Consider the following 8,375-nt stretch of genomic DNA (forward strand, 5'->3'; position numbering starts at 1 on the left):
AGCGCTGCTGCCTGCTGGTTCTGTCTGGTTTCTTGGGGTTCTTCACACCCTGCTTAGGACAGTCCTTGGGGCAAATTGCTAAATTGTGGTCCCTTAAAGGCCTGGGACGTTGTCATCGCAGTTTTCCTCCCCCACCTCATGGGCAGGGGAGGGGCTTCAGGAACACCGAGGGCGGCAGACTCTCTGGCAGACCAGACGGGAAGTGCCCCTCGCACTGGTCGCTCGCAGGCTGCGAGGAGATCCGCAGGGGATGAGATGTTGCCTTGGTGATGCTAATGAAAAGCAGGCCTCTGAGCGGCCAGGAACCCCTGTGGGCTGAGTTATCTCCTTCTTGTGAAGCGCTCCTCACCTCCCCACCCACAGCCTCAGATCAAACTCCCCTAATATTTATAAAACCTCTGGCAGAAACAGAAAGTCAGCCACCCGGCCAGGCGTCTGCCCACAGCTTTCTGGAGCTGCTTGGTGACACTCTTCTTGGCTCTTGGTTCTGTTTTTCTTCCACGCAGTGAGCAGCTGAGCAGGGAAGGAGGCAGGAAGAGTCTGCCTTGCTCTCTTCAGCTGATCTTAACTCTGGGGAGCTTACTCAGACTGAGGGGCTTGGCTTTGGGAGGGGTCCTGGCTCCTGCCCCTCCCTGCTAGCTCAGGCCCTCCCGTGGGCTTCTCCTTGGTTGTTTCCTGAGCCCCCTTCCTGTTCTCCCTCTCCGACCTCCCTGCCTGGAGCTGCCAGTCCCTGAGGGGTGACAAATGCTAAATGGTGGGCAGCAAAAGGGCTGATCTCTCGCCTTGGTGGGCAGGGGCCTGGTGTATTCCCTCTGCAGAAAAGGGAGCTCACAGTGGGGAATCAAAGCTGTTCTGAGAAAATCTGTGTGATCGCTGTTAATTACTTATTCTTTCTCTCTCTTTTCTTTCTTTATTCTCTCTCTTTTTTTTTTTTCTTTTGCCCAGTGGTTATCACAATGTAAAGAAGTAGAAAAACACAGGCTACATGGTGGGATGCAGCTGGAGGCTGTGTCCTGCTAGTGAACGGCAAGACACCATTTGTCCAGTTGATGAGTATATGTCACTTAATTGCCCTTCCTGAAGGGCCCATCCCCTGGGTGACAGACTCCAAGCAGGAAGGCAGCAGGGGGTTGGGGGCAAGTTCTGGACTGGGTTGAGTTTGCAGGCAATTTAGGCCTCTTGCTGAGAGCTCGGCCAACCCAGCAGGTTCAGCCTGGGTGAGTTGTGGAACTTTTTATCTGTCTCCTCATCTTCAGAAAATGAGGGCCAGGTCTAGCTTTATGGTTGTTGTGTACCTAGGAAAGAAGACAAGTGCCATATGGTATATATAGCACTGACATAAATATTGTCCATGGACCAAATGTAGGGCGCAGGTGGTAGCAAATGGCACAAGTGACAAAGCAGGAGAAGCATTAAGGAAGTGCCAGGAGTCCTCCGTGGAGAGGAGGGTTCCTGTGTACCTACAGGGTGAAAGGCACTGGGACAGAAGTAAGGAGACCAGTCGAGCAGGGGCAGATGAGAGGCTGTTGGGAGGAGCCCTGTCTGGGTAAACTGGTGGGAGCCGAGGAGGATGCTGGGAACAACCTGAAAGTGAGGCTGGACAGAGAGGGCTGGCTCCGGCCGTGCACAGGAGCATGAATAGAGGAGAGAAGATGCTTGCTCCAAGTAGAGTGACAGCTACTGCTTTTAAGCTGAATGAATCCGTGTTAGTGACCCCCCAGCCAGGAGAGGTGAAAGGAAACTGGGTCAGTCAGTCCAGGGCGGGACTCTCAGTCACTGGTGGATGTGACCCCCAAGGAGGCTTTGGGTTCCGGCAGCTAAGGGATCTGACTCTCATGAGACATCTTTTTGTCACTTTTCTGCCAAGGAGGCCAGCCAAGTGGCACAGGCTGGTGGGGATTAGAGTCAGGGAGCATGAGAGGAGGAAAACAAGCTTTCTGCTGTGCCAGAAGCGGGAGACGGTGACACCTGCATGACCCCAGAGCACGAGGTGGCAGGCAGACACCCAACCCTGGCAGTGGGGAGGTGTCGCCCGGGCATCAAAAGAGCTCTTCTAGGAAACACTGAAGCTCCACCTTCATGTTTTCATTGAGTGACCTCATGCCCCCTAGGCTGGTCATGGTCGAGTGTCACGGTTCCTGTGTGGTGGTGCCTATGCCAGGGGTCTGCTCAGGCTTTCTTGTAGCCAAGACCAGCTGTGGGTGAAGTATCCATGGTGCACAGGCAGGTGAATCCACACAGCCTCCTCTGTTGGACCTTGTGTCAGGTTCCTGGGTCCTGGAATTCCCTATCCAGTTCCCTGAGCCTAAACTCAAGGATAGCGTGGGCTTCTAACCCAAGTCTGTCTTGCCAGGATATACACATGCATGGACTGCGGAGGGGAGACCTAGGGCTGAACTGTAGGGTAGAACTTGGACACGGGGGCTGGGTGTTCGTGCACACATGCACAGGCTCCCTTCTAGCGCCAGGTGTAATTCCAGTCTGAAGCAAGTTGGCCCCCAAGATGTTAGGAAGACAACCAGGTGTGGTGGCATACGCCTGTAATCTTGGCACTTGGGAGGCTGAGGCAGGAGGATCATTGGAATTTGACAGCATCCTGGGCTACAAAGTGAGCTCAAGATAAGCCTGAACTGCATAGTGAGACTCTATCTCAAAAGACAAAAAACAAAAAAGGGATGTCATGGCGGGGTATTTGTTACTCTACAAAGAAAGAATACATTGAATTTGATAGCTGGTTAGCTTGACTTGTAACTTCCAAATAGTTGGATATACAGAAGCCAGCTCTATTATTCTCCCTCCCTGGATTCCCAAACGGAGGGTGGAGCTATATTTATTAACCTAGCATATGGCCTCCCTCCATTTACTTCACTATTCCTGCCTCTTGCCAGGCCTGCATGTGCCACAGACAAAGCTGATGGGCAAACCCAAAGGACCAAAGGCCTCCGCGAGCCTCAGTGAACCCCGTCTGTGTGCATCTGAAGATCCCCTCCCCCAGCCAGCCCCAGGAGACCAGCAGGGCCTGCACTCTCTCAAGAGTACTCTCGTGGCCTCAGACGCCTCTCAAGGCCTGGGATCCCTCTGCAGACTCTGTCTCCTACGGGAGTACCATGGAAGGTCCCCAGGTGGCACTGAGAGAACTGGAGGATCCTGAGGCTTCCCCAAACTTCTGCTCTGGGACATGTCCTCTGCCTTGGGGAGCTGAGGCCTGAAATGTCTCCACAGGTGCCAAAACCTCTCACTCACTTCAGGGCTGCCTCTTCCTCCTTCCCTGTGGGTTTACTCAGGTTCTCTGTGGACTTTGAATGTCTCTCCCCCTGCAGGGCAAAGGCAGAGGCTGGATAAAGAAGGCTTGCCGGCCCAGACATGCGTCTCTTCTTAGCAGTGTTAAAAATTCTACATTATTATTGCTATTACTATTATGAATGTAATTAGCACTCATGAAAAACATTAACTCAGAAGGCTTGAAATGAAAACCAGAAGCCCCCACCCCCTTTTGAGGCCCCGCAGCTCTTCTCCAGAGATGGCTGCGGGTACAGTCGCTGTTGCCCCTGGTGGCAACTGGTTGTGCTCTTCCCCAGCTGGACTTGGCCTTCTTGTCTGTTACTTGAAGTCTCCAGGGGAAAAGGGCTTCCAGAAAGATGAGAACAGAACCACGCGAGGAGCGAGGGGAGCAGGGCTGGTGTGATGGGATGGAGAGGACAATCACTGTGTGAGGGACACACAGATGACAGAGATTCCTAGGGGGAGGCAGCGGAAGTGTGGGAGAGGTGTGTGTACCAGGGAGACAGAGGGCTCAGGAGGCTGCTAGCACTAGGAACAAGACTGAGGACAGCTCCTCAGGATGTGGTGGTGACCAGCACTTGGGGTTGGAGGTTGTACCCTTCCCAGGAGGCTTTGCTCCCTACCGCTGATTTGGGAGTAGCCGGGGTGTTTGGGGACCATGCTCCCACAGCTGCCAGATAGCATTCAGAGTGCCAAGTAATACTGGGATTTCACACAAGGAACGAATCACTTTATTTTTTTATTTTTTTTGCGGAACCGGGGATTGAATTCAGGCCCTTGCGCTTGCCAGGGAAGCGCTTATTCCACTGAGCCATCTCCCCGGCCCCGTGGAATCACTTTAATGTGTGTGTATGTCCTGAATATTTTATGGAGCATACTTATATAAAAATTTTTCATCATTTATCTGAAATTGGTTTTTGTCTTTTCTTATTTGTGAAACCCAGCAAGCCTGCCCGCAAGTACAAGCACCTTGGCCTGGCTCTCAAGGGTCAAAGGGAAGGTCAGCAAATCACTACGCCACTGATGCCGCGGCCCTGAGGTAAGGCCCTGTGCTCCGGGAATGGAGACGTTTCTGAACTGCTTCCAGCCCTGTGTGAGAGTGGCAGAGTCCCTTCATGGCCCACTGGGAGTGGGGCTCACTCTGTGGGTGGTAGCTGGAGGGAACAGACAGGGCACATCTGGCCATTTGGGAGCAGCTGGATGGGAGATGTGAAACACAGATGTGGGGAGACACAGATCAACCGGGAGTGATTGCCTTTATACTCTGGAGCTTGCAAGGGAGGGTCCTGCAGGTACACAGGGACATTGTGGAGGTGGTCCCATTATTCTGGGCTGTCAGGAGGGCTGAGGCCATCATCTGTGATTCTCAGGGGGCTGTCTCAGTTCTGCTCGGTGTCATGCCTCCATCCTCTATAGTGTGCCGTAGGAGGGGTCAGGGGAGACTGCTAAGAGTGGGACCAGCTTGCCAGGCCACTTACCCATGTAAATACAGGGGGCTGGAGGAAGCCGGATGCCAACTAAGATCACTTCCAGTACTTCCAAGGAGCTGGGTCTTGGGGAAGCTCAAAGACAAATAAGAAGGGCCAGTGAGATAGCTCTGCAGACTAAGTACCTGCTCAGGTAAGTGCAGGGACCAGGGATTTTTTTTTTTTTTTTTTTTTGTGGTACCAGGGATTGAACTCAGGACCCTGCGTTTGCCAGGCAAGCACTTATTCTACTGAGCTATCTCCCTGATTCTCAGTACTGCGTGCCATGCCGGCCCCACCCCTGGTGCATGCTGAGCTGGTGATGGAGTCTGGGAGGGGTGGCGCATGCCTGTAATCCCAGCACTGGGGAGGCTGAAAACAGGAGGATCACTATGAGTCAGAGCTGTGTAGTGAGACCCTGTACCAAATACATTTAAAAAAAAAGACAAATTAGATATCCCTCCATACATTCACTTTTTTTGCATGTCTCCTGTCACCTCTATCTGCCATGTATGAGAAGGCACAAGTTTTGGGGCACTTAGTCTGTCCCTTCCACCTTCTCTGAACTCCTTTTCAAATTTTGATGTTTGTTTATTTATTTATTTAATACAAGGTCTCACTACACAGTTCAGACTCCTAATGATCTTCCTGTCTCAGCCTCCCCGACACTGGTGTGCACCACCATGTCTAGTTTCAGTGTCCCTCATGTGGTACCAGGGACTGAACCCAGGTCCTTGAGCTTGCCAGGCAGGTGCTTAGACCACCGAGCTATCTCCCCGGACCTCCTTTCTAAATTTTGGTCCTCATGACCCTGTAACATATTCCTTCCAAACTTGGTTTTGAAGTTCATTAAAGGCCTTTTACCTTCATAAAGGGAACTGATATATGCTTCAAGGAGGGAAGTGGCCCAAAAGATTCAGGATCTGGGCCTCAGATGTGAGGTTGTTTTTACTGACTACCTAACAGATCAGGCATGAGAGGCTAGCATATTCTGAAACTCCTGTAAATGCTGCCATGTCACATTCTCAGTGGAGGGAAATTACTAAATTCATCATCTCTTCCTCCTCCTCTTTCTCCTCCTCCTCCTCCTCCTCCTCCTCCTCTTCCTTTTCTTCTTTGGCTTTCACTTCTGTTAGCCTTGGGTTCTACCAGCTGTTGCACAGGAACCAGTGACTGACACCACAGAATCATGTGTTTGTCAGGAGTTTGTCTTATGGAAATGACCCAAGCACTGGGCCAACCTGAAGCAACAGGAAAACCTATTCCTTCTCATTTGAACCTACCCTTGGGGACATTTCTGACTTCAGCACTGGAAGGCCATTTCTGACCTGGCCCCGGAATCCCAGGTATGCAGTGCTGGTCCCTGAAATCAGGTATGGTGGCCCACGCCTATAATCCCAGTGCTAAGGAGGCTGAGAAAGGAGGATCACTATGAGTCCGAGCTATGTAATGAGACCCTCTACCAAATAAATAAATAAATTTTTAAAAAGTACTCAGAGAGGACAAGGCTGCTCTCTCATACAGGGAGGTCATGGAAGGCTCTTTTGCTATAGTGATAGTTTGGGGACCTGAAGTACAGAAGCTAGCTGTGAGGATGGAGGGGTAGAACATCCTCTTGTGGCCAGGCAGGGAGTCTATAAAGGTGAGGGTGCCCAGGTGGGGACCTGCCCATCATGTTGCAGGAATAATGTGGAAGCCAATGTGCCCAGAGCAGAGAACTAGTAGAAGATGTGAAGGAGTACAGTCACATTGTACAGGGCTTAGTGGGCCACTGGAGGACCCTGGTCATTACTCTGAGAGCCAGGATAGAATGAGCAGTGGAGGGCCATGATTCATGTAGGTCTTTAACAATCACTCTGGCTGCAGTATTCAGAATAAACTGAGGGAGACCTGGGAAAGGCAGGAAGCGGAGATCAGTTGGGGCTTTGTGATACTGTGGGCAAGACATGATGGTAGCTTTGACCAGCAGTAAAGTAGAGACAAAAGTGGTAAAATGTTGTTGGGTTCTGGGTTTATTTTGAAGGAATTGCCAACAAGATTGGCAGATGGCTTGGTTGTGAAATATGAAATTCCCAGAGTGAGCAAGAAGGATTCCAAGACTTTGTGGTTTGAGCAACGGAATGGATGGAACTGCCATTAAGGGGGCAGAGGGAGGCTTAGAGAGGAGTACGCAGGGGGAGGACAGAATTGGGAGTTTGATTTGGGTGTGATCATTTGGACACAGCTGGTAGCTCTTCCAGTGGGATATGAAACAGGCAATTAGCTATCTAAGTTTAGAGTTCAGAGGAGAGGTCTGGGCCAGAAATCCAACCTGGGAAACAGCAGGTGGATGCCTTGTGAAGCCACACTATAGCAGGGAATGAAAGAAGATAGAAACACTGTCTCAAATTGGATCCCTGTGTTTCTTCTACACCAGTCACTAGCAGTTCTGAAGAGCCATGTTCAGAGCTCAGGGCAGGTCTGGTCACCCCAGCAGAGGCCCAATCCTTTTGGGTGCTGAGTTTCTAAATCAAGAGTAGTGTCTAAGTAGAAGTCTAAGACTGATTCCATTTTCCTGGAGGAGGTAGGAAGATGGGCAGATCCTGGCTCTTTCATGTGATATAAAAATAAGTATATGTTTTGTCTTTTTCTCTGGTTCCTAGGACATAGCTGCCAAGACCCTTGAAATCTCCAGAGTATCTTCTGTATACTAATGAGTTAGCTGGTGGCTAAGGACACCTAGGTAACTTCATGATGGGGACTGGTGACCAAAAGACCAAAGCCTGATTAGCAAGTTGGAACTTTAAGCCCCAGGCCATGACCTCTGGGGAGAGGAAAGGGGCTAAAGACTAAGTTAATCACTAATGGCCAAAGAGTTAAGCAATTATGCTGCCCAGGCCAAGTCTCCATAAACCCCTGAAACAACAGGGCGGAGGGAGCTTCTGGGTCAGTTCCCGCATCAAAGCCCTGGGAGGTTGATGGGATGGAGAAGGCCAAGAGTTCCACACCCTGCTCCCATGCTGTCCTATGCCTCATTCTCATTTGACTGTTCACAAGTGGATCCTTTATAAGCAACCAGAAAGGGTAAGCAAGATGTTTCCCTGAGTTCTGTGGGTCATTCCAGTGAATTAGTGAAGCTCTGGGGAAGGTGTGGCACCCCAGCTGCAAATTTATATTTGGTTGGTCAGAAGTATAGCTGGCACTGGAGGACTTGGGCCTGGCACCGGAAGTTGGGGGGAACTGGGAATTGAGGCCTTAAGCCTGGAGGACCTGTGACTAACTCTGGGCAATTAGTGTCAAAATGGAATTGAACTGTCTGATACCCAGGTGACATCCAGAGAGTAGCAGAATGGATTGGTGCAGGGTGCAAATCCACCCACTTGGCATCAGAAGTATTGTGAATAAAAACAATCTTGGGGGCTGGGGAGATAGCTTAGTGGCATAAGCACCTGCAGGGCAAGTGTAAAGTCCCATATTCAATACCCAGTACCACATGCTGTGCTGGCCCCAGAACTGCTGGGCATGGGAGTGGTGGTGCACGCCTATAATCCTAGCACTGGGGAGGCTGAGACAAGAGGATCACTATGAGTCCGAACTGTGTAGTAAGACTCTCTCTCTCTCTCTCTCTCTCTCTCTCTCTCTCTCTCT

The 8,375-nt window shown here is 50.9% G+C and overlaps 1 long non-coding RNA gene across 1 annotated transcript in view; it reads left to right on the forward strand.

The window, feature by feature from the left end:
• Window positions 1-298: 298 nt before the first annotated feature.
• LOC111812971 overlaps window positions 299-8,375 on the forward strand; it is a 41,273-nt gene continuing 33,196 nt past the window's right edge. Inside the window, exon 1 of the long non-coding RNA XR_002818334.1 lies at window positions 299-505. This is a non-coding gene — a long non-coding RNA (uncharacterized LOC111812971). The remainder of the gene's footprint in view (window positions 506-8,375) is intronic.

This window comes from Octodon degus, unplaced genomic scaffold (assembly GCF_000260255.1).
Source record: "Octodon degus isolate 3935 unplaced genomic scaffold, OctDeg1.0 scaffold00007, whole genome shotgun sequence".
NCBI lineage: Eukaryota > Metazoa > Chordata > Mammalia > Rodentia > Octodontidae > Octodon > Octodon degus.